The following is a 17,227-nucleotide window of genomic DNA, read 5'->3' as shown; positions in this document are numbered from 1 at the left end:
CGCCACTGAGGGATATACTGTTTTCTGTAGAGAAGTCCAGCAGAGTCACTGTCCTGGGGGGCATCCTTCTTGATCGCCCCCATGCCATGAAGGCCCATTCCCTGCCCAGGGCTCTAGAGTCTGAGCTTCTCCAAGAGGGAATGGAGTCTTTCGCAGAGGGGCTGTGGAGCCTTGTAAGGCTGAATCTAACCACGAGCAGGGATTTTGGGCAGCTGCATATCCCAGATGGTTTCCCAGTGGATCAGCTTCCTGTTGCTGCTCTAATAAACTAACATAAACTTAGGGGCTTAAAACAACACAAATTTCTTTTCTTATAGTTCCGTAGGTCAGAAGTCCAAAACAGGTCTCACTGGGCTAAACTGAAGGTGTCAGCAGGGCTGCATTCCTTCCTGGGGGCTCTAGTAGAGAATCTCTTTCCTTTCTTCCCCTTTCCAGCTTTTAGAGGCTGCCTGCATTCCTTGGCCTGCGGCCCCTTCCTCCACCTTCAAAGCCAGCACTGGCTGGCCAGGTCTTTCATATATTGCAATCTCTCTGCTTCTGCTTCTGCTTCTGACCCTTCTGCCTCTCTCTTCTCCATTTAAGAATGCTTGTGATTACATTGGGCTCACCCACCCCAGTTTCTACCCAATAATCCAGGGTAATCTCCCAAAGTTAAAGAGAGAAAACAATACTAGCACCCCCAAAGCACCTACGTGTTCCCCTACTAATCACAACCCCAACCCTCCCTTCTGCATAAGTAAATAGACATTTGTAATAATTCTGTGCTTTTTGTAGTTTGACCTCCTCTGCATGTATCCTTAACAATACAGTTTTGCCAGCTGTTAGATTTTTGCTAAAAGGAATTATACTGTATGCATTCTTTTGTAGGTTTTATTCATTGATGAGTCATTTGTTATTACAGTATTATTATCCAATATGACAATATTACAGTTATTGCAAGTTGCTGTAGTTCATTTCACTCCAGGAACACTGCACAATTTATTTGTACTCTCCACTTTTGATGGTCATTTGGACATTTTCTGGTGCTGTGTGGGTATTCTGGTGCACATGGGTAAGAGTGTGGTTAGAGAAGATTCTGAGGAGTGGGACTCTTGGGTTACAGGGTATATATATGTTTTGATCTTTTAAAAAAATTTATATTATTCATTTTTTTAAAGACTAGTCGCTGGGCGCGGTGGCTCACACCTGTAATCCCAGCACTTTGGGAGGCCGAGGCCGGTGAATCATGAGGTTGGGAGATTGAAACCATCCTGGCTAACACGGTGAAATCCCATCTCTACTAAAAATACAAAAAATTAGCCAGGCGTGGTGGCAGGCGCCTGTAGTCCCAGCTACTCAGGAGGCTGAGGCAAGAGAATGGCGTGAACCCAGGAGGCAGAGCTTGCAGTGAGCTGAGATCGCGCCACTGCACTCCAGCCTGGGTGACAAAGCGAGACTCCATCTCAAAAAAAAAACAAAAAACAACAACAAAAAAAGACTAGTCAAGGGCAGTAGTGAGAAGGGGGAAAAGAGTAGAACAAGGAGTTCGATCTGTAACTGACTGTGAAGTCAATTGAGATAATTCACTACCTTCAGATCAGCCATGTTTTCATCTTTACCAGATCACTTATGAGCTTTATTTTCTTTACTTATATACTTTTTAATCCTGAAAGTGTTTCTCAGGGAAACAGTGGTATTACACCCAGTTGTTTAGGTAGAAGAAATGGGGTATGTCTGCCCTTACAGTGTGACCTTCCCACCTTCCGTCTTCAGAACCCTGTCCCCTCCATCCCAGATAGCCCTGTGCCCTCTGGAACCCACAGGCTGGCCCCTCAGTAGCCTCCCTACCTTGCAGTTGGGTGGGGGGTGGGAGGAGGTCAAGAAAGAGGAAGTGAAAACCAAATACAAGGGCTACAGAGAAGTCCGGTCCACAAACCTCAATGTTTCAGCAGCACACGCTGTGAGAAAGGAATGTGCAAGCTGTTTGTGGAGCATGCCTTGGGGGTGCCAAGGCCACTGGTGCAAAGGTGTGCTTCTGGACATAAGTCACTCCACACAATGCTCACCCCAACCCTGTGAGGTACGGTACTGTCATCCCCATGTCACAGAATGAAGACACTGAGCTGCACGGACATTGAGTGTCTGTCAATACAGTGCAATGATTAATAGCATGGGATCTAGGCCTGTTTAAATTGGGTTTAAATTCTGACTTCCCCACTTACTAGTGGTGCAGTCACCTGGGCCATTACTGACTTCCTTTGGCGTCAGTTTCTGCACCTGTAAAATGGGGCTAATTGGCTCACAGGGTTGTTGAGAGAGGTAAAAGATGTAATGTGTAGAAGGAGCTTAGTCAAGTGCCAAGCACAAGGGAGAACCCAGTGGAACTAAAATGAGCAGAGCTATGAAATGATGACCATTATAGAGTTCAAGGTTGACAGGGTGGAATGGGGGGTTGTCCTGGCAAGCTGGGACCAGGCCACCAAGGTGCTGGTTTGGTGCTATGTGAGAATGGAATGCTGGCCAGGTGGACTCTGAAACGTGGACACCTGGACAGTCCTCCCACTGACCTTGTCCACCTTTGTCCGGAGCTCTCTACCTATCTGTGGCTGCTTCCAAGGACGGTGATTTCTGACAGAGGCAGCTGGACCTTGGCACATGCAGAAGTTTCAGCTCAGCATCAGTGCTGGCCTTCAGGAGGCCGCATTGGCAGGCGGCAGCAGTGACAGCCAATGGGCAGCAAAGCTTGTTGCTAAGGTCACTGTGAGCCTTATTTGGTGACACAGGGCTGACCCTGCATTCACCTCTGAGAACCCTGGGAAACGCCAACCACAGATGTGAAATATGAACATCTCAAAACCACAACTGCATTTCCTTTGAGAAAAGATTCGGCTGTCCTCCTCTCCAGCCTGCCTCCCTCCGCTGGATGTCTTTTGTACAATGGCTCACTACTGCAAGAGGCAAGAGCCTAGGCTACAAGAAGAGTCTGCTACAAGCTAGTCCTGGGCAGGCCTGGACAGGGAGAGGGCAGGGGCTGCTGTGCAGGCGGCCCCAGGACCTTCAAGGACCTCCAAGACTTCCGTTCACACCCAGCAGCTGCCAACCCCTGCCCAGGCCTCCCCCAACACAGCCGGAGGGCCTGTTCCTGGCCCCACTTCCTGCAGCCTTGGGAAGCCAGCTAGCTTGAGGAAGGCGCGTGGCACTCATGGAGGAAGTGGGCCGGCACTGGGGCTCTCACCATCTGCACCAGCCACACCGCTTCGGTGCAGCCTGGAGCTCAAACGGTTGGCGGTTTCAGTTTTTCACCTCCCTTTGGTGCATCTTCCAGCTTATCATTAAATAAGTAAAACTGTTGCTCCACCCCAGACAAATGTGGGAGGGAAGTTGTGTCTTCAATATTTCCCAAATAACACTCACTGCTCCCTCCCATTCATACAGCACCTTCGGGTCTGGGAGCTGTGCTCACATCTGCCATCTCATTACATCCTTGCAACCGTGGCAAAGGTAATGACTGAGCTCACACCGTGTGTCAGGGACATGAATGAATTCACAGAATTCACTGTAATTGTCCCCATTTTACAGAAGAGAAAATGAGACAGAGAAATTCAGTCATTGGCTCAAGGTCACCACATAACTAGGATTTTCTCCCAGATGGCTGAGTTCCAAAGTCTGCCCTATTCTCTTCTGCTACATTGCCTCCATGGCACATACACAAGAACGAGTTCCATTTACTGATGAGAAAGTGAGGCTGAGGTGAAAGGGTGGTGTGGGGCCTGAGGTCAGCGTTGCTTCCTCAGTCCACATCTCCCAGAGGATGGTCCACCAACGTCCTTCATCTGCCCTCCCCCTTTAAAAACCACTGTCAGCCTGGCACGGTGGCTCATGCCTGTAATTCCAGCACTTTGGGAGGCTGAGGTGGGTGGATCACCTGAGGTTGGGAGTTCGAGACTAGCCTGAGCAACATGGAGAAACCCCGTCTCTACTAAAAACACAAAAATTGGCTGGGTGTGATGGTGCATGCCTGCAATCCCAGCTACTCGGGAGGCTGAGGCAGGAGAATTACTTGAACCCAGGAGGCAGAGGTTGCGATGAGCCGAGATTGCGCCATTGCACTCCAGCCTGGGCAACAAGAGTGAAACTCCATCTCAAAAAACAAACAAACAAACAAAAACACTGTCATGCCCCCACCGCCAGCTTGTCTCCCTTTCTTTTTAGGTGTGGCCCACAGAGCTCAGTGCCCTGCCTATCTGGAAGAGGCTGTGAAGCCCATCTATGTAGGTAACGGGGGCAAAGCAAGGGCTAGGGAGAGTGTGCCATGTGGGACACCTCCCCCTATCACCTCCCCACTGCCTGCACACACTGGGGACAGTCAAAGCATTCCTCAGGCTGGGGGTAGGAGCTGTAGGTGGAAGAGCTGGGGCATCTGTTCACAGAATCCTCCCCTGAAGTTGCTCGGAGGGGCTGGGATGCAGTCCAGACACTGGGGAGCCTGATGCAGACGCCTCGCTGGAGCACTGTCCTTCTCTTGGGCTCTTCAAGCCTGCCCTCACTCATGAACACATATTTTTTGTGTGTACTTCCTGCATGCCAGGCACTACCCAGGCACTGTGGACGCACAGTGAACAACACAGACCAGGTCCACGCGTCACAGACTTTACTTCCCTGAGGGAGGCAGACATTAGGCAAATAATCACATGGATCTCTGAAAAACATAGCTCCTACGAGAGGGTGCAACTTCAGGGGTCTTAACCTACAAAGGAGTGTGTGGGATTAGGGGGTTAGGGCAGCTGTTCCTAAGGATGAGACATTTCAGGTGAGGAGAGGAATGGGGTGGAGTTGGCAGGGGGGCTGGTTCTCGGCTCTCCCCGACTGCCCTCCTTCCCCGCATTCCAGTCGCTTCAGGAAATCTGCCGCTTCCATGAGAGCTTCTTTGGTGGTGTCTTCCAAGCTGCTACCAAGCGATGGCTTTGCCAGCTGTTGCTTTCAGTGTTTGTGCCTGGGTGAGCACAGCCGGTATGAAATGGCCCACATTAATCGAGAGCCAGGCCCCTCCTAAAGTACCTCTGAAAAGAGTTTTTCAGCATAAGCATGACATTAGCTTTTCCTAGAGAGGAAACCACCCCCGGGGCTGACAGCAAGCAGGCCAGGCTTAAAGGAAGCAAGTGCAGCGCTGGGGCCCCTGCATGCCCTGCTGCAGACAGGACACCCTCACTGCCTTCCCCCAACATGCTCCCCCACTCCCACTCCTGCTTCTTTCTCCCTGGGGGACTCTCCTTGTGGAAAAGAAACCCTAACAGTAGGGGGAGCGAGTGAAACTGGAAAATGAAACTGTGATTTCCAGTTTCATTTTCCAGTTTCAATTTAGAAGCAGCTCTGCCAGCTTTCCAGTGCCCGTGCCTCAGGGCATCACAGAGGAGCTGAGGGGCAGCAAAAAGTGTTCCAGCCAGCAAGCACCCTGCTCCCTGGGCACCCTCAGAGGGCGGGTACTGGACTGGTAGAACCCACTGAGCAGGGAGTTGTTGCAATGCCGATTCCTGGCTCTCCAGGCTCTGAGGCCGTACGTTTGGGCCCTTCGGTGATTCTGATGCAGCCTGTGGACCTCACCATGGCAGTCGTGGCCTCAGAGACCATCAGAACAGCTAGAGCACACCTGAGGCACGGCCTCATCCTCTCCAAGTTACTTCCTGCCACAGATGCTCAGGAAGTGCTGCTTCTCTGTGCAGCATCTCCTGCCCTCCTCCATCTGGTGTTGGAGGCATCTTAGATGTTCTCTGGGACCTGAGGTCTGTAGGAAACCCCGGCTGTGGACTTCACACAAGGGTCTCTCTTTCCCACACTCCAGGTTTCCCTTTAAGCTGCTAATTTGTAACAGGCATTCATAGAAACAGAATAAGACAGAGAAATTCTATTAAAGGACCTTATGTGCTTTTGCTCTGTCTGTTGCTCCATTTATTTGCAATTTATAGCCTAATCCAAGAGGATTTAAGGACAATTAAATATTTCTTTCCCCTCAGTGTGTGTGTGTGAGTGCACATGTAAGAGTGTGTAGGGGTTGGGTCTTCCAATGTACCTTTGCCCTGGTTTGACCGTGGTGGGAGAGGGTGGGCAGGTCTCCAGGCCTGCCAGATGTAGACCTTTCCTAATGTCTACAGCAAATTTGTTCTTCAGTGTTTCTAGTATCAGTTTTTGATCAATCATTAATCAAAGTTGCAATAAAAAGATAATCTTCTCAGGACTAGGCTATAAAGGTCCTGGCTGCAACCTTAAAAAACCCTTCTGTGGAGGCCTCAGAGCCAAGAGAAAAGGGCCATGTGTCTGTGGCTGGATTTGGAGGTAAATGAACGTGCTGTCCCTCTCTAATTGGTGTGCACGAACATGAACTTCAGTCACTTGCGTGGCTATGGCCTCTTTCTTCATCTCTCCCTGCCAACGAAGCTGGTGGTGCCCTGGCTCCCAAGCCAGGTGGCAAAGCTGGGGAAGGAGGCTGTAGTTGGGCCCAAATATGGGGGTCTGGGGGCACCTCCACAGGTTGTGACCACTGCAGCATGCTCTGGGGCCAGGCCTGTGGCAGTGGAGGCAGGACAGCCCCCAGGACCACAGAGCCCCCATAGTGGAGGGAGCCACTACTTGGGCGGCTCAGCTCATTCCTGCTGACTTGCTGCTGTACAGGGCAGAGGGGTGCCTGAGACAAAGAGGAGACACACTTCTCCCACGAGAAATAAAGCAAGCAGCTGTTCCTCTCTTGGGCCCAGCAGGGGTCAGAGGCTGTGGGACCATCACTCCTTCCCTCCTTCCCTCTCAGTGGAGAGGGCAGATCTGCTCTTTGGGGTGTGAGGGCACAGCCTCCTGACAAGCTGGAGAAGCAGGATTTAAGAGCTAGAATCAACGGAGAATGTGAGGCCCAGCATCAGGTTCAAAAAGCAAGGGGATCAAGGTTTGGGGGGAGGCAGGGAGCCTGAGCCTAGCGCAGCCCAGACCAACAGACTGAGGAGTCCAGAGAGCCAACATGCTCACTCGGCCATCGCTAAGATGTGTAGTGTGTGAGAAGGTGTGAGAGGCACTCGCGTTTCTCTCCAACCCCTTCCAACATATTATTGGGTCGTGGGTGCCATGTTTTTAGTAGACACATAAAATAAATGAGTATTTTCAGAGAAGTGCAACCCTGGAGGTGCAGGGGAGTGAACTCAGCATTGAGAAATCGTTCAAAGGATTGACCTATGGAACAGGGATAGACTTGCTCTCCATGGCTCCAGCAGGGAAGCAGCAGAGAGGGGAACCTTTCCTGAAAGTCCAGTGTGACATCTGAAGACACACACACACACTCACACACTTTTTTGAGAGAGAGAACGAGAATGAAAAGATACACACTGATCTTTCAACAGTCGTTGTCTCTACCTGGTGATTGCGAATGATTTTAATTTTTTTCCTCTTGTGCTTACAGTATTTTCTAAAATCTCTAAAATACACCCAAATTACTTTCTTGTTATGGCAAAATAGACATAAAATGTCTACATCCATTTTAACCATTTTTAAGTGCAGAGTTCCATAGTATGAAGTACATTCTCACTGTTGTGCAGCCATCACCACCATCCATCTCCAGAACTTTTTCATCACCCTCAACATAAACTCTGCATCCACTAAGCAGTATCTCCCTGTTCTTCCTCCTTCCAGCCCCTGGCAACCATCCTTCTACTTTCTGTCTCTATGAATTTCACTATTCTAGGTACCTCATATAAGTGGGATCATCTGGTATTTTTCCTTCTGTGTCTGGCTTATTTCACTTAGCATAATGTTTTTAAGGTTCATCTATGTTATAACATGTACCAGAATTTCATTCCTTTTTAAAGCTGAATTATGTTCCATTGTATGTATTCACCATATTTTGTTTATCCACTCATCTTGTCATGGACATCTGGGTTGTTTCCACCTTTTGGCTATTGTGAATAATACTGCTACAAACACTGGTGTACAAATATCACTTTGAGTCCCTGCTTTCAATTCTTTTGGGTATATTCCTAGAAGTGGAACTGCGGGATCATATGATAACTAAGTTTTTGAGGAACCACCACATTGTTTTCAACAAAGGCTGCATGATTTTACGTTCCCAATAGCAATGCACAAGGGTATCTATTTCTTCACATCCTTGCCAACACTTATTTTCAGGTTGTTTTTGTTGTTTTAAAATAGCCATCCTAACAGATGTGAAGTGGTATCTTACTTATTATGGTTTTCATTTGCATTTCCCTAATCTAAATTACATTTTAAAATCCAATCCTCTCTGAATTGAACCCTTTGTTCTTTATTTCTCAATAAAATGGACCTTGCCCCCTTTTTTTCCTTCTTTGTACCTATGCTCTGCATTTTAAAAAATTGTGGCAAAATACACATAACTTAAAACTTTACCATCTTAACCATTTTCAAGTGTAGAGTTCAGTATTAAGTATATTCACATTGTTGTGCCCTAACCCAAATATAGTATATAATGGCAAAAAGAAACAAAAGGCTCTCTAAAGAAAAAGAAAGCCGTGAATTCTTGGACCCCAGAGATGTTCACAAACAGATTGGATCAATCTCAGCAGGGACTTTCATTCATCTTCTGAGCATCTCTGCTGGGCTGGGCTCTGTGCCAGGCAGGGGGCTCCGAGGTGAGTGTGGCCTGGACTCTGCCCTCGGGGTTCAGCCTCTGTGGGGAACAGTTATACCCAAGGGCTGCTGTGGGCACAGAGGGACACCCTGTTGTGTGGGTGCGGCATTGGGAAGGGGCATAAGTGAGGTGGCACATGAGTTCAGGTGGGAAGGATGAGCAGACATGTACATGTGCAGAGAAGGGAACTGGCGTGTGTGGCTGGGCTGTGGCAGCACACCTCACAACCGCCATTACAGGAGCATCTATTAATCATTTATGTCTGTCTCTCTACTTGATTATAAGCTGCATGAGAGCAGGGCTGGTGGTTTTGTTCACTGCTGCATTGCTGCCATGCCCAGCACAGGCAAGTGTAAAAGAAACACTTGCTGAATAAATGAGTGGTTGATGACGAGGAAAAAGGAGACATTTCTTTCCAGAATCTTGGCTGTAAGCAGCAGACAGCATGGCTGTACTCCACGGGGAAGGCAGGATGGCAGGAAGCATTATACAGGTGATGGAGACAGGAGCACAGCAGAAGCCAGTGGAGAAGAAGAGTTTGAAGATTCCCTGGTTGAGAGAATGGAAGGGCATAATTGCTGGGGAGAGGTCCCTGAAGAAAGGGGAGAGGCTGGGATGCAGGCTCAGTGGAAGGAGAGGAGTCTCCTTATGAGACTCAGATGGCCAGTGTGAAAAAGACAGAAGATACCAACTGCTGGTAAGAATGGGAAGCACACTGCATGGGGAACTCTCCTACACTGCTGGAGGCGTGTTCTTCCTGTTATTCTAGATTCAGACAGCACTCTGGTCGCTGGTTGGTGCAGGCCACCATTTGGGCCAATTAGAGGCACCCCAATATCTGCACTTGGACTATCAGAAATGAGAGCTCTACGCCCAGAGCAATTTCCAAGATGGGCCTGAATCCATGAGTCATGGCACTACATGGAGCCCAGGGTTGGCTCTGAGCCTAACAGCCTCCAAAATGTCAACTTTGTTCACATGCCACTTTGTCCCTCATCTCATGCCATGCAGCTGGCAGGACTTCAGTTGACAGAAGGTAGACCCTGCTCTTTTCAAAAAGCACACAGGACAGGTGCTGATAGGCCAGCCCCTCCCACTGAGCTCTAGTTACTGCAGTGAACTTCACCAGGAGGTTCAGCGCCCACTATGGCTCTGCCTGAGGGGCCTCTGTGCACACTCAGTCAGGCACTAGCATCCCAGCGCCCGGCCAGTGGTCCAACTCCAGACTCACTGCACAGAGCCCCTTGCAACCGATGTGTGCCAACATGGAGCTCACACAGGGCAGCTCAGCATGACACCTGCACAGCTCAAGACTGAGGGAAGGAAATGCATCTTCTTTCTCAAGTTGGAAGAGGCTATACTGAATTACCAAATGGCATTATACTCTCTGTGGGGGAGCACAGATGAGTGTCCGGCAGTCCCTGGGATGATGTTACAGTCCAGAGGTGGGGATGAGATGAGCCCAGATGATGCAATGGGGATGCAATCAAGACACGATGTCATTAGAAGCCACAGTGTGTTCTCTCATGCCACGTGTTTCCCAGCTTAGAGGAGTAAGGGGTCAAGGAGGGGTGGGGTGGCCCCCTGGGACCCTGCTCTAGGACGCATGCATAAGGACCCACATGCAAACGCACAGAATTCAAGAGCTAGCCAGGCCTGGACCCATGTAGGAGAGCCCCACTGGCTGATTTCCAATCTGGGACAAAGGCCACAGACAGGAGGCCTCCCTTGGCCACACCCAGGTCCCCAGAACATATGCTCCACTGTCCCCAGTCTAACCACAACCCCATATGAGCTGTGTCCCATTCATGTTGGCCTAGAAACTGGGAAGTACCTGGCATGGGGCCCTCCGCTTCCTCCCCATGACTGCCTGGAGCTCTGGGGAGACCACCAAGGGGCCATTTTTGTGGTTAGGAAATGTCTGTGGCAGCTGTGGACACCACAGGCCCTCCCTGGACCCTTCTGAAGTAGAGGTCACATTCCTAAAGATTCTTAACTGCCAGCTCCAATTGCTTCTTCCTGACAGGCTCATCTTAGTAGGGAGTGAATATAATCTTTTCCCAGTTCCACGAGGTCCTCTCAGATCCAAAATGCTCTAAGTTCAAAGGCAAATCATGAAGAAAGGGAGACGCAGATACTAATTTGTGGTTTTAGTTCAGTGGTTTTCCACCTTGGCTACACAGTAGAGTTACCTAAGGAGCTTTTTAAAAATACTCACGTCCAAATATTCCAACAGGCACTTTGCAAAGAGAAGATCTAAATGGCTAACAAACATATGAAAGGTTGCTCAGCTGTATTAGTCATCAGGGAAATGCAAATTCAAACCACACTGTGATACCACTACATACCTGCCAGAATGGCTAACATGAAAAAGATAGAAAATATCTATGGTTGGCAAAAATGTGAAGCAACCAGAACTCTCATACATTGCTGGAGGGAGTGTAAATGGGTACAGCCACCTAGGAACATTATTTGGCATAAGGTACTAAAGCTGAACATACTCATATCCATGCTTCCCCAGCAATGGATATACATGTACTCCAAAAATACACACTAGCATGTCATTGCAATAGTCAGAATAGTTCCAAATTATAAATAACAACTCGAATATCCAAAAATGCATCACAGTAGAATGGATAAATCGAGGAATATCCATAGAGTGGAATACTCTATAGCAAGAAGAGTGAATAAACTGCAGCTCTAAGTAACAACTTGGATGAATCATCTCACAAACATAACAAGAGGATATATACTGCCTGATTCCATTTACATCATATAAAGTTTGAAAACAGGAGAAATGACTGTACACCATTAGAAGCCAGAATGGACATTAGCCTTTGGAGCCAGGTAGTAAGTGGAAGGGGTACCAGGGGTTGCTGGTGATGTTCTGTTTCATGATTTGGATGCTGGTTACTCGGGGTAAATTCATTTTGTGAAAATTCACTGAGCTTTACACTTATGGTTTGTGCTTTTTTTTTTTTTTTTTTTTTTGCATATATGTCATCCTTTAACAAACACTTACAAAATGTTTGAAAACCACATCAATTCAGTCAGACTCTTTGGGTGGGAGCAAGATCCAGGCATCAGTATTTTTTAATATCCCAGATGATGGTAATATGCAGCCAGGATTTAAAGTCACTGGTTTAATATCTTGGGAAAAGCAGATCCACTCAAGACCTCACAGGGTCCTGACAAAGGCCACTTCCAGCTCAGTGGAGTGAGACACTGGGGTGGGAAGATGTCCATTTTTTGGATGTGGGTCAGTCTCTTGCACAGGCAGAGGTATTGCAGCATGCTGTTGTAATGTGTATCTTCCTTGGCAGTGTCTGTTGAAAGCTGGTTGCGTCAGTTTGTAATGGGGTGTAATGGCAACAAGGTGGGCCCAGCCCCCCCCCAGGAAGTGGATCACTGAGCACAGCTTCTACAGGGCCATTTGTAGAGAGGTGGCAGCTGGGCTTCCCAGGGGCTGCCACCCAGGGCAGAGCCAGTGCTGAGGCTCTGACAACCTCGGCAGGGTGGGGAGAAGGCCTGACTCAGGGTGTTTATGTTTGTGGGTAATGACAGTCAGCTCTGGGCTCCAGATGATGCTTACTCCCTGGCCTCTGTGTTCAGATTAGGAACTTGCAACATCTTGCTGAGGACCATGTCAGGCTCAGCTCTAAGTGCTGTGGCTGAGAATTTTCCTTCCTCTCTGTGTGGTTAGTGGCAGCCTCCCTAGCAATGGCTGACCTCTAGCATACTCTGTCAAACTACAGGCAGCTGCGACAAGACAGGACATGGGGCTCACAGACAGGTATTCCACAACCTGGGCCCTGTCAACCCTCCCAGAAATGCATGGGCCATGAACCTCCTGCTGTGGGAGGGGCAGTGCAGAGAAGTCTCAATAAGCTTCTCTTGGCCCTCTGGGATCTCCACCATCCACAGTGTGTAGGGCTGAGCTGCAGGCTGGGTCTTCAGGTGGTGTCCCTGCACATCTGCTTTGCAGCGTGGCGTCTATAGAGCAAGAGTGAACAGGAAGGGGCCTCGGGCCTCCTGTAGCTCTGCTGGGCAGGGACGCTGCGGGGCCTCAGCTGGGCTTCCTTGGCTAAAGGGCACAGAGTGGCGTAGGCTGCAAGAGGACAAGCTAAGCTGATGAAGGCTCTATCACTCAAGGGTATCCATGTAAAAAAAAACCCTACAGGTAAAAGAAGCATGAATAAGACAGGCGGGGCATAACAGTGTCTCCCCACTGAAGCTGCAACTCTCTGCTTCACTGGCTTCAGCCTCCTCTCTGTGAAATGGGGGCAATGTCCCCTAGGCCTTTTCCTCCTGTCCAGTAGGGCTGAGGGTCTACAGGCCAGAGGGAGGCCTGGGCTCTGAGGCCTGTGCCTGTGTGGCCTCTGGCTGGGACCTCAGCCCCCATGTGCCACGTCACCTCCCTTGTCTGTGAAATACCACAACAGCAGCTCTTGCCAGCCAGTGACACTACCCCTTCCTGTTGTCTTCTTTACAAAGCATTTATGAAATGTTTCCTTTTCATGCTTCAGGAAACCGGTGGCCAGGAGGAGTTCTTGATTTCATTTTTTTCCCTAGAGATATGTGTGCTTCGAAATACACAAATTAAACAAAAACGAGGGCTGACTGGGACCAGGAGAGTGAGTGATCCTGGCTTCCCTTGATTTACATGCTTATTTTCCTTCTCAAATCACTCCAGTAAGTACAGAAGTCACTAATCTATTGCCCTCTATTATCTGCATTATAGTTAAAAACATCGACATGAACAAACAAAAGCCCTTGCGTAGCCTAGAGAAGTCACAAAGCTCACACCCAGACTCTCGCCTAAGAGAGTCTCTCAGGGCTCACTCAGGGACTATTTATTCTTGTTTTACTTTTTTTAAATGTTGATACCCTCTCTGCTTGAGTATCCTTGTTTTAGATGCAAATCAGAAAAGGTTGCTGTATTGATCACAGTCCCAGCAGGAAACAGATGCACACTCCACTGGTAACAGGAGAGACTGAGGAAAGGACCGTTTCCAAGGGTGAGCAAGATGAAGAGAAACCCTCAAGGAAAGGTGAAGCATCCTGCAGCCAGCAACAGTGGGAGCTGTGACCACCAATCCCCGGGGAGGAGGTGGGAGGGCTCCTGGAACCCAGAGAGACCTGTAGGAGGGGACTGCCGGCAGGAGCTGTGGTTTTAGGGTGAAAAACACAGGCACTATTGACCTGAGACCTGGCAAGGGAGGGAGCTGGGGGGATAAAGCACCTCCCATTTCCCCTCCCAGCCTCCAACCTCTGGTCAGGGGAGGGGTCTTCAATTGGCCAAACCCAACTGGAAGCTTGGGGACCTGGAGCCTGGCTGATGGAATCCACAAAGGTCAAATCCTGGGAGGAGTGGGAAAGAGCAAAAAATCAACAGGAGCAGGGATGTGTAGGGGGGTGGCAAACAAACAATGCCCGGCAGAGTCACCGGGGCTGGCCATTTGAAAAGAGTACATCAGAAGCTAACGTGCTGTAATGTGGCACTCTCACCACAAATACATAGGATGAAAGGCAGCCAGGGACAGAGGCGGCCACGAAGAAAGGTTTAAAGAATCCCAGCAAAATGACTGGGGTCCTCATTATGGAAGAACAAATAGCTTTACTTAATAATTCCAAGGTAATAGCTTAATAGCTTAATAATTCCAAGGTAAACAAGTATTTTCACAAGGAGGACTCTGAATGATCAACAGAAGGTTAAATGTCACTGTACTGCTTCACAGAGCTGTTACAGGGCAGGGAAGACTATAACACAATGTAGAGATAGATCCATAGAAGAGAGGTACAACAGGGTTTCCAGTTCAACACATCAGTTATTTACACTCCTAGTTTCCTTTCTCTCCTGAAGCACCACTAAAATGCTAGTCTAGAAATCAAATGGGGCCAGGTGCAGTGGCTCACGCCTATAATTCCAGCACTTTGGTAGGCCAAGGCAGGAGGATCATTAGAGTCCAGAAGTTCAAGACCAGCCTGGGCAACATAGCAAGACCCTGTCTTAAAAAAAAAAATTGGCTGGGTGTGGTGGTGTGTACCTGGAGTCTCAGCTACTCAGGAGGCTGAGTTGGGAGGATCACTTGAGCCCAGGAGTTTGAGGCTGCAGTGAGCTATGGTCACACCACTGTACTCCAGTCTGGGCGATGAAGTGATACCCTGTCTCTTAAAAAAATCAAATGGGGCCAGGCGCGGTGGCTCATGCCTGTAATCCCAGCACTTTAGGAGGATGAGGAGGGTGGATTACTTGAGATCAGAAGTTTGAGACCAGCTTGGCCAACATGGTGAAACCCCGACTCTACTAAAAATACGAAAAGTAGTCAGGCATGGTGGCACATGCCTGTAGTCCCAGGTACTCGGGAGGCTGAGATATGAGAATTGCTTGAACCCGGGAGGCAGAGGTTGCAATGAGCCAAGATTGTGCCACTGCACTCCAGCTTGGGTGACAAGGCGAGACTCTGTCTCAAACAAACAAACAACCAAATGGTATTAACTCTCAAAGGCAAAGAGAATGGTAAAGGAGACATGAGTGGCTGAAAGAGTTCCCCAAACTACAGGAAGCTGGGAGGCAGGTGGAGGAATAATGACTGACATGGAGGAAGCTAGGCTCTGAAGGGCTTGCAGAGGGGCACACTGACAGGAGGCAAGCCACTTTACCCCTGGAACCCTGCAGGAGGAGCTCAGACTTGGGGAGTCCAGGTGTTGTGGCTGGTGGGGCTGAGGTACAGCAGCCAGTGGGGGTAATGAATGGAGGAAACTGGTTGAAATCCTCCCCAGGTCTCACCTCCACACCCTGCCCCACACAGCTGGAGACAAAGACACTGAACAGGAGAGAGACAGGCAGGAGGGAGGGCAGATGAATACAGGGATGAAAACAGGGAGGTGAGGGAAAAGTCTGAAGAATGAAGCATGGGACTCAATGTCCCACCCACTTACCTTGCCCCGCCCCACCCCAGGTATATATCACTCTGGATGAGGGTATGGTGAATTTAAAAGATGGTTGCAAATTCTTTGACATTTCTCCGATGGAGAGGTGGGTCTGTGTCTCCTTCCCTGAACCTGTGTGGATTTCTGACTACAGTGGAAATGAGCTATGTGACTTCCAAGGCTGAGACATACACAGCCATGCAGCTTCTGTCTTGCTGGCCAGAACACTCACACCAGAGACTTGAGGTGCCTCGTAAGAGGTCCAATGACCAGGCCATGGTGCTGGAGACATCATGTGTAGTCTCTCTGGTCAACAGTCCCAGCTGAGCCCAGGCTTCCAGCTCTCTTTGCCAAGTGAACAACCATCTTACAAGTGGACCCTTCAGCCCCAGCTGTTCCAACTCCCAGTTATTCCAGTCACCTCGAGTCATTCCAGTCATCCTAGCCATCGTAGAGCAGAGAATTGCCCTTCTGACTCCTTGACAGTGGCCCAAAAAATGGTTGTTGTTTTATGCTACTAAGTTTTGAGGTGGTTTGTTATGTAGCGTTCAATAACTAGAACTAGGAGTTAGAATGCTTCTCTTGAGGAGCTGAATGGCTTCAGGGTGGTGGTTCTCAACAGGGTGATTTTGTCCCCCAGGGGACATTTGGCAATGCTTACAGACATTTTGGTTATCACAACTCTGGGAGGGGGGTTACTACTGGCATTTAGTACGCAGAAGTCACTGGTGCTGCTAAACATTCTACAGTGCATGAGACAGCCTCTGACAACAAGGAATTCTTTGGCCCAACATGTCACTAGTACCAAGGTTAAGAAACCTAGCTCTAGAGAAAAGGTGCTCATTGGAGGCTTGTTAACTAAAAGACTGGCTTGCTTCCTGTAGTGAAACCCCAGTTGATAAATTCTCCCCAAGCAGAGTTTAGTTCAGCCTTTTATTGCTCCATTAATAAATACCAACAGATAGCTGAGATATTTGGCACTTAAGGAAAGCCTCCAACAAGGAGAGATGGAGAGACAGAGAGAGGGAGAAGAAGAAGAAAGAAGAAGGAAAAAGGAAGAAGAAGAAGAAGGATGACGACGACAACAACAACAACAACAAGATGCAGCCACCACCGCCGCTGCCACCTCCAGGTAGAAACAAAAACAAAATAGAGACTAGAAGACTATTAAGACAAATGGACAAATGAAAAATAAATAGTGCCTCAAGAAGAATAGGATGGAGATAGTATATGCATAAAAAAGAATGTGGTATTTTTGAAAAAGAACAGGAAGAACAAGAATGAGTACTAGGATATTAGAAAAAGAAAGCCAAAATAAAAAAAAAAAATCAACAGAAGGGTTGGAGTATGAAGTCAATGAAGGTTTCCCAAGAAAGTAAACCAAAAAGGCAAAGAGATGAAAAGTAGGAGAGAAAATATAAGGAAACTAAAACATTAATCCAAATGATCCAACAGATAAAATACAGGGAAGAAAATTATTAAAGAAATAATATAAGAAAATCTTCCAGAACTCAAAGATGCTACATAACTCAGCAGTGACGAATATGTCCACATTCACTATTGAGTTAACCACAGATTGTGTTATGTTCTTATTGGAAGGATGGAGGGAGGAAAAGTGGGGATGGTTCTGTAGGAAAGTTCAATCCTCATCTATCACAAGAAGTCAACAAATGC

At 48.4% G+C, this 17,227-nt stretch overlaps 1 protein-coding gene across 3 annotated transcripts in view; it reads right to left on the bottom strand.

Annotated features, from left to right (window-relative positions):
* Nucleotides 1-17,227, bottom strand: part of IRF1-AS1 (IRF1 antisense RNA 1) — a 66,919-nt gene that overhangs the window by 6,309 nt on the left and 43,383 nt on the right. Inside the window, exon 3 of one of the 3 annotated variants that reach the window (XR_010112126.1) lies at nucleotides 11,583-12,728. The exons of the other annotated variants lie outside the window; for them this stretch is intronic. The gene's annotated coding sequence lies outside the window, so the exon portion shown is untranslated. Of the gene's footprint in view, nucleotides 1-11,582; nucleotides 12,729-17,227 lie in introns of those variants that run through there. 3 annotated transcript variants of the gene reach the window in all.

Source organism: Pan paniscus, chromosome 4, assembly GCF_029289425.2.
Source record: "Pan paniscus chromosome 4, NHGRI_mPanPan1-v2.0_pri, whole genome shotgun sequence".
Taxonomy (NCBI): Eukaryota; Metazoa; Chordata; class Mammalia; order Primates; family Hominidae; genus Pan; species Pan paniscus.
Note: the sequence above shows the minus strand (reverse complement) of the source record. Positions and strands in the feature narration are given on the sequence as shown.